A 14,513-nucleotide genomic window follows, 5' to 3' on the forward strand; every position below is an offset into this window, starting at 1 on the left:
TCCAACGGAAACGTATACTAATACAAAATTTAACTATATTAAATTTCCTACAAGAAGGCCCCATTTATTTTTCCTGCGACCGAGAGAATATGAAGATATTAACGCATGGTTTTTGAAGCCTAGAGAAATGTTGCAGGTAGCATAAAGCGATGTCGGTAGGAGCAGCTGCACCACCCTGTGTACTTTCCTTACTGCGCCATGTGCGCGCAGCTGCTGCAGGCAGTAGTGTTACTTAAACATCGATAGTTGACACATCCAATATTATCGATAGTATTTGGAAAGCTATTGAATTATTGATATTGATTGTGGCCTGGCAGTTATTTCAAATGAAAAATAGCTTTCTAAAAACCAATAAAATTTTCTCGGGCTTCTAGCCGCGTCAGGTGGTTAAAATCCCACGAGCTTTCCACCAAGCTCTCCTCATCTACATCTACATCTACGTGATTATTCTGCTATTCACAATAAAATGCCTGGCAGAGGGTTCAATGAACCACCTTCAAGCTGTCTCTCTACCGTTCCATTCACGAACGGCACGTGGAAAAAACGAGCACTTAAATTTTTCTGTGAGAGCCCTGATTTATCTTATTTTATCGTGACGATCATTTTGCCACATGTAGGTGGGCGCCAAAAGAATGTTTTCACAATCGGAGGACAGAACTGGTGATTGAAATTTCATGAGAAGATCCCATCGCAACGGAAAACGCCTTTGTTTTAATGATTGCCACTCCAATTTACGAATCATGTCTGTGACACTATCTCCCCTATTTCGCGATAATACAAAACGAGCTGCCCTTCTTTGTACTTTTTCTATGTCATCCGTCAGACCCACCTGATGCGGATCCCACACCGCACAGCAATATTCCAGAGTAGGGCGGACAAGCTTGGTGTAAACAGTCTCTTTGGTAGACCTGTTGCACCTTCTAAGTGTTCTGCCAATGAATCGCAGTCTTTGGTTTGCTCTACCCACAATATTATCTATGTGATCGTTCCAGTTCAGGTTATTTTTAATTGTAATCCCTAAGTATTTAGTTGAATTTACAGCCTTCAGTTTTGTGTGAGTAATCGAAATTTAGTTGATTTCTTTTAGTACTCATGTGAATAACTTCACACGTCTCTTTATTCAGGGTCAATTGGCACTTTTCGCACCGTACAGATATCTTATCTAAATCATTTTGCAAGTCGTTTTGATCATCTGGTGACTTTACAAGACTGTAAGTTACAGCATCATCAGCAGTCTAATAGGGCTGCTCAGATTATCTCCTATGTCATTAGTATACATCAGGATAATAGAAGGCCTATAACACTTCCTTGGGGAACGCCGGATATTACTTCTTTCATTGTCAAGTGATAAGACAATGACTGGGGAGAGCTCGGTCGAAAGCTCGTGGGATGTTAACTACCTGACGCGGCTGGAAGCCCGAGAAAATTTTATTAATTCATATCGCCGAGAAACCAAGCATTCATACAGCTTTCTAAGAATTTTTATTTCTTAAAATACAACAATACAAGATATGCAAGTTTTGTTTATATAGATTAAGGTATTTAAATCATTGTCCTTTAGTCTGTTGTTTAAAATACAACATTAAAAGACACACATTAGATGTTTAATTTCTTCTCCTTTAGTCTGTTGCGTTTTTAAGTAATTATTTATCTTGTTTTGGAGAATACCCTCTCCGCAGGAACTGAAGTCGCTGGACACCACAAAAATTTAATGTTCATTACAAGCAACATACTATTAGATTTTGTGCAACATTCTAATACACAAGCAAGCTAGTCTATTACAGGTTTTTCAAAATATTGATGTAGGTCACTTATGGAGTCACTGACAGCTGAAACGACATCGACGCTACGCTATTGCTAACTGGGCAAAATAGTAGATCAACCGATTTCAAACTGTTACACTATCGACGCCTCAATACTGCTCGTGGATGCCCCTGTTTCAGGTATTATTCGTGTAGCTGATGCGATGATAGTAGCATACTCTTTCTGAAGTATTTGTGCAGCGCTTTCTGTTTCTTGGAATCTCCTGAAACAAATTTTTGAAACCTAGGACCTAATAAAGTCACAAGCATATTAACAGTCAATGTGTTAAATGATTGCACTCTTTCATTGACTGATTTAATCAAGGAATTCAGAACACTTCGTCCCTCATTAGTTGTTAAGGTGTAGTCTGAAAGCTTTGCAGCAATACCTCGTATAAGAGGTATAATAGACGAAGAAATGATATATGACTCCCCTGAGATTGTGGTTGTTGCTACTTCAAAAGTTTCGAGAAGTTCTATTATGTCCTGTATAGCTAAGTAATTTTTTGCTCTGACGATAGGCAGTGCTTTTGAACTTCCATTGATCGCAATATCAAGCTCACTTCGTACTTCCAAAATTATTTTGAGCGTGTGGCATGAGCTGTTCCATCGAGTCGTCACCTCTTGTATCAGTCTCAGTTCATTTTTGTTTGCTCTTTTTTTTTTAACATTTGGCTGTTAGTCACTTGCTAGTACAAAGTTATGAAAAATTTTGGTAAATTTTTTTGCTTTGAAACAATATTGTACTGTTAAACTGATGCAGTGGGCAAAACAGGGTGAAAGTCGAATCTTAAGTTTTAGGCAACTCTTTCGTAACTGCAGTGTTGTCTGCAAGCACTGCTATTGTCTTACCACGGGTGTTGTATTCTAATACGATTTGATTGAGACCTGAAAAAAAATTTAATGTTAAAGTAACCTGCCAGTATATCCGAAATTTGGCATAATATTGCCAGAAAAAATCTTTTTTTTAACGTCTTGTTATCTGAAAAATTGCTGTCGTATGTAAAAGATAATCCTCATAAAAACTGGGCGAATGTATTTTTGTAGATGTTACGTTGAGATTCAGCGTCTTAGAAGCACGGAGAAAGCAGGTTCAAATGGCTCTAAGCACTATGGATCTTAACATTTGAGGTCATCAGTCCCCTAGACTTAGAACTACTTAAATCTAAGTAAGCTAAGAACATCATACACAGTCATGCCCGAGGCAGGATTTGAACCTGCGACCGTAGCAGCAGCGCGGTTCCGGACTGAAGCGCCTAGAACCGCTCGACCATAGCGGCCGGCTAGGGAAAGCAGGAAGAGGAAGAGGAAGAAGAAGAGAAAGGTCACCATAAGGAGTAGGAACGCGAGAGGGGAAGTGTTTACTGAGTCTGCCATTCAATGCTGCTACCATAGGTGAGCATGCTTGTTGATGAACTGCAGCAGATACGGTATAAACTGCACACGCGAATAACAAGATTGAAACTGCGTTGAAGAGATCAAGGGTGGCTCCTTCACTCATTACGTTTTTTTATCGGTTGAGTTGACACTCAGTACAAAAGAGCTGCTACATCGTTGAGATCGGCAGCAATTGTGATCTTAGTGCAGTCGACATATAAAGTGTGTTGCTTGTAGAAGTTTTGTTGGGTGTTTCGTCTTTCGTCGGGGGCGCGTACAGAGGGGTATAAAGAGCACAACACGGTATTAATGAAGGATAAGGAAAGGTGCGGTGAGAGACAACAGTGCCGGCACTGTATTCCTATAATATACCTGCGCCGCTCAAAGTTTACGCTTGACAGAACCTAACAGATAACGTTTCGTCCGTTTCACTGTAGTGGCGATACAACAGCTTCCATTACACAATAGCTAGAGTTTCGCAGTATCATTATTTACAACTTGCTATGGTTAGTCGTTTCTGGCAAATACATGCATTAATATTGACGCTGTTTTATAAGCTCCAAAAGTTTTAATTCTGTTCCGATTCCCTATAACAATGGAAGCACTTTCGCATAAATCACCACAAAAGCAAGTTGTTTATATACTCGGAAGACAGCAACACAATAATTGTAACGCCACTGCCAGCTCATTTTGCTACGCTGTATTAATTTTGGTTCAGACGGTGCTGGGGTTCGCGTTCGTTTCTCACTTGTTAGTCTGCTATCGCACAAACTTTCAAGTGAAAACGTTGGGCGCGGAAGTAACAATGTTTTGAGAAAGCGCATTATAGAGACATCTATGTTCAAATGTGTTACTTATTTGTAGTAATGAATAAGTAAATATATTAATCCTGTTGTAGCGCAGTTATTCAGTGATTTGTTACGGTTGGCAGTGTCCGAAAACAGAACACAAATGACACGACTGTTTCAGGTTTCCAACGACAAGAGGGGTGAGGGTGAACGGGACCGGTGACGGGAGAGGTTAAACTGCCAAGATATACCTCACAAGTTACGCCGACTTTACACTGACATGTACCGATCACAAGAACGAAACGAAACTCAGCATGACATTGACGAGTTAAAGAACGAAACATTTAAAAAAAATGTTAGGTACATGTGCATAGACTCTGCATTGTGATGACCTGCAGTTTTTATCACTTTTAATATGGGCGAAACTAATTTTCCGTTTATAATAAAGTGGCAAGTCAATGGAAGTATGCCTTCATTCTCGTTGCTTTTCCACAAGTCCGTTGTAACACTAAAAAAATTTGTATTTGTTAGAGCCTCTCTCTAATTTATTTTTTATCTCTTCCCACAGTTTTGAGATCGGTAAATATTTAAGTGTGGTTTTATCTGGCAGCTCATATTTAATGTGTAAGGCATAAACAACGTTTTTCAAACTTCGATGGTCGGAAGTTCTGTGCGGCAGCATATCGATAGCAATCATTTATGCATAAAGAGAATCAACTTCTTTTTTTATAGAGCTCCTCGATTCTTTTCATTGCACCTCTTGCACTTGATCTAGCTCCCAAGTTCATCTCTCACCTTCCATTTCTATCACGAATTCTTGGTTCCTAGTTATTATCCATGCTTCCTTTGCAGTTGTCTCTTAAATTAGTCCTATTTCCTAATCATGTTTATAATTTTTAATGCATATGGTACACATTACAAATTGACTATTATCCTGAAATTACAATGAAATGAATAGGCGTTGATATAAGTCAACGGGGACAGTTGAAAATGTGTGCCCCAACCGGGACTCAAACCCGGTATCCCCTGCTTACATGGTAGACACTCTATCCATCTTTTTTTTTTTTTGGTCGTTGCTGACGCCACATCATCCGTTCAAGTTCGTTGTTGATCCTTTCTCTCTTTTTTTTATTACAGAGGCCAACCGGCTCTCTGACCGAACACGCTGAGCCACGGTGCCGGCATCCATCTAAGCCACCGAGGACACAGAGGATAGTGCAACTGCAGGGACTGACCTCTGCCATGCCTCCCATGAGACCCACATTCGCAACTTATTGTCCCGCACTATATTCATCGTACCCCTACCCATCATACTCATTACACGCGGCTTTACCGCCGATTCCCGTAAGAGTTCGCGCGTTGTTTGTGCATCAGCACAAAAGAAGATGGTCAAATGGTCGGTGAGCCTTAACTACGTATATATATGACTATTACACCCACATCCCCCACTTTCTTAAAAAAATTCTACTCAGATGAATGATTTTTACGGTTCATTTTCAAAACAATAACAAAAAACTATTTACGCACCTCTTACATAAACAAAATAATGTTGTAAGCGCGGAATTTCCTCAGCCAACAGACTATCGGTGGCGTGCCAAAAGCACAGATCGTTTCATGTCGGCACTATTCGGAACTCTTCGCTGCTCTGCTCTTTGTCTCACTGCTGCCAACGACAGAGATGAAACAGTTGCGTGGTGAATGATAATTCTGCAGTTGTGTGACGTTTAAATAAAGAAATGAGTGACGAAGAAGCCTTTGTTGGCACGTTGAGGTCACCTCCTACGAAGACTTTGAGGCAGAATTCCACTTCGTGATGCTCGAAAAATTATTAATCACGTTGCAGAACGTTCTAAACTTGAAAAAATGAATAAAATAAAATAAAATTAATGGTGAGCTTATTTGCCCTTTCCACAAGTTTCAAACGAGGGGTTTCAGCATTAACGGTCAAGAGTAAGAAATACCTACAAGATTTGGAGATTCGTGAAAATATTCCTGGACATCCACAGTCAACTCTTGGCAAGAAAAGATTAGTTTTGTCTCACATCCACGGAAACATTCACACTTCGTCCGAATTACTAATGAATATGCACTGCAATGCTGTGAAAGCAGATAGCATGTAAATACAGCTGTATATTTTAATGATAATGTCCAGCTACAGTAGAAATAAAAAAACTTGACACTCGACGGGTTGTGCTTTTGATAGATTCAGTTTTGCAGGAGTTGGTGTGTCCTTGAAGGAACAAGTTAGGGGACTGATGACCTCAGAAGTTAAGTCCCATTCTGCTCAGAGCCATTTGACCATTTGAACAAGCTCCGCTGATCGACCACAACATGGGCAACCAACATATGAATAATATTTGTGCTTCTGCAAAAACAGAAGTGACGAAGGGGCAATAGGATTGCATCAGCGTTTTGTGTTTTCGAATCACTTTACACATTAACATGTACAACTGAAAACACTTGTCAGTACAATGAGGATACAGAAACATAATTAATAACGACTATAATTGTACTTATTTTAAAATGCTTTATACAGTACAATCAGAAACACTTAAAAGTATTTCAAGTGTCATTGTTCCTCTACTACCTGCGTTGTATTACAACAGCCTTATTGCCGCGCGGGGTAGCCGCTCGGTCTTAGGCGCCTTGTATGGTCCGCGCGGCTCCCTCCGTCGGAGGTTCGAGTCCTCTCTCGGGCATGGGTGTGTGTGTGTGTGGTCCTTAGCATAGATTAAATAGTGTGTAAGCTTAGGGACCGATGACCTCAGCGGTTTGTTCGTTTACGATCTTGCCACCAATTTCCAAAAACAGCCTTATTTATATTCCTTGTTTCAAGTACCATAAGTAAGCTCACACATTTGAAGATGAAAATCAGTATAATGCGCATTCACGAAGCCATGTTATTTGCGTGTGTAGTTTTTACCGTAAGCATCTGATCGGGACGAGATGCACACAACAGTTAGTTGTCATCACTGAAAGACAAACAAGAAAATTCTCTCTTTCACGACCCCTCCCCCACAGCGACTAATCTTTTAACAACATAGTTTATAAACAACTTAGGCTGGCTAAGGCGCCACCATATTTGTTGTTGATTAAATATCTCCACACAACCTACTTTCCTTCTGCAGTCCAAAAGCCATGGAGGTAATAGGAACCGACAATTTTTCAGAAGCCATTTCAAAAAATCTTACATTATAAACGACAGGACTGTCGACAGTTAAATCAGTCTACCGATACTGGAGATACTATCGATTTTAATCGGTTGTTCATCGATGCTTAAGTAACACTAGCAGTCGCTATCCAGTCTCGCGCTGGGCAGTTGTCGTAACGTTTCGGACCAAGGCGGACATCCTCGGAAAGACTGCAACGTACAAACATCGACTGCCCACCACTGGCGGTAGTACGTTCGATGACATTCGAGGGTATATTGCGAGCTATACCCATAACAAATACATATAACTATAAGCCGTTTACACTAAGTGATACCGGCGAAGTCGTGTATCTTATGGTCTCCACAAGTAACGTCTAACGTTTATAGCTGCCGCTTTATACACTGAGTCCGCCCCGCCGCGCGGCGGCATGTCACGCCAAGGGGCCCACGTTCGATTTCCGGCTGGGTCGGAGAGTTTCTCCGCTCCCGGACTGGGTGTTGTCCTCATTATCATTTCACAACCATCAGTGGAAGGCAACGGTAAACAACCGCTGGAATCACTTCCCAAGACGCTTATGCGATGGATCTCTCTGACGAGGCTCCTCCTTGACAAGACCTGCCGTAAGGCAAAACATAAAGTTTTTTTTAATAAAATGACTGTTTTTTTAATGTAACTATGTGTTTTGATGGACCCAAGTCGAAGGACTTATGCGAATTGGTCACAGATTGATACTGATACAGGTGGGAAGCAAGGACAGTAAACAGAGTTCATATCGATACCAGGGCATAAAGTCTTAGTGTATTCAGATGGGCAGTAACTATGCCTCGCAGACAGGCGCGTGGACAATAGACGTAGATTTCAGCATTTGGGAGCGGACGTGCTGTTAGGAACAACGAAGCCAGCTGGAGCATTGGGCGAATCGTTCGACATCTAAATAGGAACGTAGCCACTGTTCGACTATGTAGGCAGAATGGGTGAACAATGGCTGAACACAGTGTCAAGAAGGAAGCGGTCGATCTCGAGAGACGACAGCACGTGAGGACCGAGCAAGTTTTCGTGTTTGCCAAACCGTATCTTGGGCAGCAAGGTCGCTGGATCTATCCCCAACTGAGAACATCTGGAGAATTATGGTCAGGACTTCTACACAGCTCGAGATTTCGACGTCCTAAGGCGCCAACTGGAAATAATTTGGTACGAGATCCCTCAGCAGAACATCCAGCAGCTCTATCTATCAGTGGCAAGCCGAGTCATTGCTTGCATAAGAGGCAGAAATACACTCCTGGAAATGGAAAAAAGAACACATTGACACCGGTGTGTCAGACCCACCATACTTGCTCCGGACACTGCGAGAGGTCTGTACAAGCAATGATCACACGCACGGCACAGCGGACACACCAGGAACCGCGGTGTTGGCCGTCGAATGGCGCTAGCTGCGCAGCATTTGTGCACCGCCGCCGTCAATGTCAGCCAGTTTGCCGTGGCATACGGAGCTCCATCGCAGTCTTTAACACTGGTAGCATGCCGCGACAGCGTGGATGTGAACCGTATGTGCAGTTGACGGACTTTGAGCGAGGGCGTATAGTGGGCATGCGGGAGGCCGGGTGGACGTACCGCCGAATTGCTCAACACGTGGGGTGTGAGGTCTCCACAGTACATCGATGTTGTCGCCAGTGGTCGGCGGAAGGTGCACGTGCCCGTCGACCTGGGACCGAACCGCAGCGACGCACGGATGCACGCCAAGACCGTAGGATCCTACGCAGTGCCGTAGGGGACCGCACCGCCACTTCCCAGCAAATTAGGGACACTGTTGCTCCTGGGGTATCGGCGAGGACCATTCGAAACCGTCTCCATGAAGCTGGGCTACGGTCCCGCACACACTTAGGCCGTCTTCCGCTAACGCCCCAACATCGTGCAGCCCACCTCCAGTGGTGTCGCGACAGGCGTGAATGGAGGGACGAATGGAGACGTGTCGTCTTCAGCGATGAGAGTCATTTCTGCCTTGGTGCCAATGATGGTCGTATGCGTGTTTGGCGCCGTGCAGGTGAGCGCCACAATCAGGACTGCATACGACCGAGGCACACAGGGCCAACACCCGGCATCATGGTGTGGGGAGCGATCTCCTACACTGGCCGTACACCTCTGGTGATCGTCGAGGGGACACTGAATAGTGCACAGTACATCCAAACCGTCATCGAACCCATCGTTCTACCATTCCTAGACCGGCAAGGGAACTTGCTGTTCCAACAGGACAATGCACGTCCGCATGTATCCCATGACACCCAACGTGCTGCAGAAGGTGTAAGTCAACTACTCTGGCTAGCAAGATCTCCGGATCTGTCCCCCATTGAGTATGTTTGGGACTGGATGAAGCGTCGTCTCACGCTGTCTGCACGTCCAGCGCGAACGCTGGTCCAACTGAGGCGCCAGGTGGAAATGGCATGGCAGGCCGTTCCACAGGACTACATCCAGCATCTCTACGATCGTCTCCATGGGAGAATAGCAGCCTGCATTGCTGCGAAAGGTGTATGTGCACTGTACTAGTGCCGACATTGTGCATGCTCTGTTGCCTGTGTCTATGTGCCTGTGGTTCTGTCAGTGTGATCATGTGATGTATCTGACCCCAGGGATGTGTCAATAAAGTTTCCCCTTGCTGGGACAATGAATTCACGGTGTTCGTATTTCAATTTCCAGGAGTGTAGGAACGTAGCCACTGTTCAACTGTGTAGGCAGAATGAGTGAACAATGGCTGAACACATTGTCAAGAAAGAAGCGGTCGATCTCGAGAGACGACAGCACGTGAGGACAGAGCAAGTTTTCGTGTTTGCCAAACCGTATCTTGAGCAGCAAGGTCGCTGGATCTATCCCCAACTGAGAACATCTGGAGAATTATGGTCAGGACTTGCAGGACTTCTACACAGCTCGAGATTTTGACGTCCTAAGGCGCCAACTGGAAATAATTTGGCACGAGATCCCTCAGCAGAACATCCAGCAGCTCTATCGATCAGTGGCAAGCCGAGTAACTGCTTGCATAAGGGGCAGAAATAGAACAACGCGTTACTGGCTTGCTCAATTTGTGAATTTCTCTTGAAGAAATCATACAACGTTTCTGAAATTGACCAAGATGCTACTCCTGGCGGGTGTAAAATGAATATGCGCAACGGAAAATAATAACCGCTAAAATGAACTGTCTACCCCCTGAAGAAAATCTTAGGGTCTCTTAATTTTATAAATTACAATCTAAACGTAAATGAATTATGAAGGCAACTGATCCTACAACATGGTAAACGTTGTTCTTGCTTATATTTATATTATAGATTTTTTAAAAAAATCTTTATATTACAAAGTTTACATTTCGTAAGTACAAATACCAATCATTTGCCCAACCCTGCCCCTTATTATGATTGCGCGGTCTAATATCAATAACGCGAAATGACTGACATCATCTACGTATCAAACACTAGAAGACACTACTTTCAAAGATGATCTACGGTGGTGTGGGACCTCAGTGGAAATAAACTAACGTGATCACAGATGTTAAGCTTTTATAGACCTACTAAGCCGAAGTAATTTGCGATATCACCATATGTAGTGCGTCTGGTGCGTCGAAGTGATGGTTCTAGTACTCGACTGCGACTATGTAAGAACTCCAGCCACAGATAAACTCTATCAGATACTAGGACGGCAGAAGGCAATCCTCTGACTAATATACTCTAATACTGTCTTGTCCTCTCTGTATTGTACATACCAAAAACGCGAACTCCCAGCCACAAGGGCGTTCAGATAACGTCTCAACGTAAGAATATGTAGACGAAGTGCTCTCAATTACTGAGCGCTGCGTACTCAACGACGACTTCCAACCGGGGGATAAAGTCCAGAATTGTACAGGTTCGCAACAGTACGGTACCTAACTGTTCTAACTATAAACTCTCCTGAGAGCAACGACAGCAAGTCCGTCTGTACCAACAAAGATGGTAACGAGCGACTGTCACACATGGTCGCTGACAACCGAAGACCTCGTCTCTCCACCGCTGGCGTCCCAGCAGGCTCGGCTCCCCACCATCGTAATTCTGGAAACGGGTCATATTCCCGAAACCACGAAATATTCTCCCTCTCTACAGATTCTTCCTAACACCGACCAACCATATTTTAGTCTTTTGTCGTCCAGCGTGAAAAGTTTGCGTGGAAAAACCCAGCCTGCGTGGTTTCCGAGGTGCCGCTTCTTTGTTTCTCTCACCTGCGCCCAAAATTTTCGTAGATTCCGAAGTATAATCCTTCCGGTTCGTCTACAAATACGGCGGGTCGCGACTCTATTGTACTCCAGCGCTTAGGTGCTACGACGTCCGTCTAGCTATTTCCTGTCTTTAAACAGGACCAACACACCTGTGTGAGCCTTCCACCCAGGTCTTGAGTTCCGTCTGTCAATCATTTTCCCTGTCGTTTCAGCCTCTACTCGTATGATAATAAAGATACTCCGTCACCTTACGTGCAATAAGCGCTAACAATTATTTACACGGCATATGTGTCAATGTCACTCTACTTTAAATATTCATATATACTGTGTACTACCTATCAAATAATACCAAATGTGGTTGTAGATCACGGCAAAGTATGTGGATGAGTGCTTGTAAAGTGCGAAATTATAGCCACCTTACAATTGTAATAACCTGATTTTCTGTACATGTACAGCCATGCTCAAAAGTATCCGAACGACCTAAATTGCATTTCGCCTGATTCGTATGCAACCCACATAACGCAGCTGTCTAGCACGTACTCTAATCGCTCCTTGGTACAGTCGTTTGACTATTGAAATTGGTCCCAATAAGTCACCACTAGAAAACATTGCTCTGTGTCGCAAACTCAAGATGTTAAGTAATATTACGATACTACAAATATCAGGGAACACCTTATCACAGGTAAGACTGTCCTTCAGGCTTGTAAGCTCACATGTATTACAATAAATGACATACGTGAAATGTTACCACTCTCATTATTACGTCAGATAGGTAATGCACGTACTAAGTTCGTCTTATTCATGATTTTCTCTTCAAAGTAACATACCTTACTTATTATTCAACACAAAATGACATTAAAATTTAAGTTATTCAAGAGCAGCTAGTTGAGAATATGTATGAACTTCAAATGAGAAGACGAACCGACTCGTTCTGCATGTGGATTCAAACGCAGGTCATGCAGACTAAGCAAAGATTTCGTGACTACGGAAACAGTCATTCCTGATTAGGCATACAGAGAGCGATATACCTCGATTTTAGACAGTATCAATTAGGAAATACCAACTTTAAGTTACATAACGCAAACATTTTTAACGGAAGTGAATTATACCCAGCACCTATTGTCCCTGTTAACGAACTACGAGAGATGTTAAATATTGCTTCTTAACGAGTACCTTATTTGAAATGCCGTGAGGTAAAGCTTTGTGTTGCACAGGGATACGAACCCAGAACCTAATAAGACAGATATAGAAGCACAATCAACTGTGACATATCGCATTTTCTCGGCAGTAGCTAGATGTTTTAACTGAAATGACGAGACGAAACATTAAATTTTTCCTTCCCGGCACCTATCGCTGTTTTATTCTAGAGAAAACGAACGTTAAATATGGGCTTCTTGCACCAGTAGCGAGATGTGAGTATGTTTGAAGTAGAAATAATATGACGAAGAGTTCAGTGCTGACTGGGAATAGAGATCCACGCATACCGTTGTTGACCACACACAAAGAGACGTCCGCTACCGAATTTTTCTCCACCAACAGCTCGGAATAAAATCTTGAACTTACAGTGATCTCGCAAATAGTTCAGTGTCTCACTGGGAGTCAAAAACGTCAAATATCGTTACTGTTGACAACGAATGAAAATACATGAAATATAGAAATTATTATCCACCAGCAGATAGGTGTTCTCATGGTACGGCTTTATAATACATAATGAAATCATTAGTGCCGGGCCAGGATTCGAACCTATTCAAGCGCAATATGTGGAGATGTTGAGGAATCTGCAGCTTTGAACAAACATCAAAGTGTAGGCCAGCTGTGTTGTCACGAAAGGAACAAATTCCGCGTTAAGGGCGGTCTGAGTTGCATTCCCAGTTCTGAATCAAATTTATCGACATACAGAAGCTCAGATAAAAGATGGAATACATTTCCTGTGAGCCTACATAGCGTTTGTTTCGTCACTAGAAATAAATAACTAGTATAAGAAAGGTTACTGGTGATAGAGTTTCTACATGTCCCCACTCCAGACTTTATTGTTGCTCAAACTAACGTCTACTTGGTGGAGAAGGACTATCATTTTTAATGTGAATTTCAGACCACAATGCCATTATATCTTCTTCACTTGGTGTAGCCAGAAGAGAATGGAATCTCTCTCTCCCTATCTAAAATCACTGACCGAATTGGAATCGAACCCAGACCGTAGATATATGAACCGAGCAAACCACCAAATCCTCTTCACAGTGGCTCATTTTTCTATCCTAACGCCGTTGTGCCACACTGGCTGAGAATTCAGACACACAGGCTCCCTGTATCAATTTGCAGCATTTTCAGTAAATTCATTTACTAGGTTGACCGAATCACCATGAACTAGCTGCCTCGGGTACCCAGTGCATACATTCATCTTTAATTTGTAATCACCAAAATAAAATTACATAACTGCCACCAACACAGAACTGCCGACAGTGTAGGATGCAGAAGTTTAAATAGGAAGTGTTCCTTCCCACTTGAGCGACTACATTGCACTATCTGTTTATTGAAAACGTCGTGCAGTGCAGAAGAAAAGGTATAACTGTTTGGCCATATGCATTATCCCACAGCGCTGTGGAATGCAGAAGTTCTGGAGGAATTGTTGTTCACATCTGGAGCTGTTATAGCTACGTGGCAGCTAGTAGCGAGTTCCTATACATTCACTGTTATGTTTTTTTAAACGCAATTCTGCTGTCTGCTTAAGTTATCAATCTAATGGAACTTGTAACATAATTCCCTTCACGTCTCAACCCAAAATAGTCGTATGTGGAAAAAGGACTAACTTCTGCGACATTTTGTTCGTTTCAGGTTTAACAGACAGCCGGACAGTAGTTGCATTTCGAAACTTTTGTATTATCTAGGGGTAGAGCGCATCGTGCCAAAATACTTCGGAGAAGTATTTTCTGCATTAGCTGTCGTCTGGTAGAGGCATTTCATTCTTCTTCAACCCTTGTTTGAGAGCTTTAACTCAGAACAAGTTTTCTACATGCATGTAATCAATAAGCTGCATGTGCATTTTCTGACTGTTATAGATAACATCAGAGAATTCGCATATATCGTTGATGATTAATTTATCTCTCATGTTTACTATTGCTTTAACAACATTAAAAGAAACCTTAGGAAAATTGTGAACTGTATT

This window comes from Schistocerca gregaria, chromosome 5 (genome assembly GCF_023897955.1).
Source record: "Schistocerca gregaria isolate iqSchGreg1 chromosome 5, iqSchGreg1.2, whole genome shotgun sequence".
Lineage (NCBI taxonomy): Eukaryota > Metazoa > Arthropoda > Insecta > Orthoptera > Acrididae > Schistocerca > Schistocerca gregaria.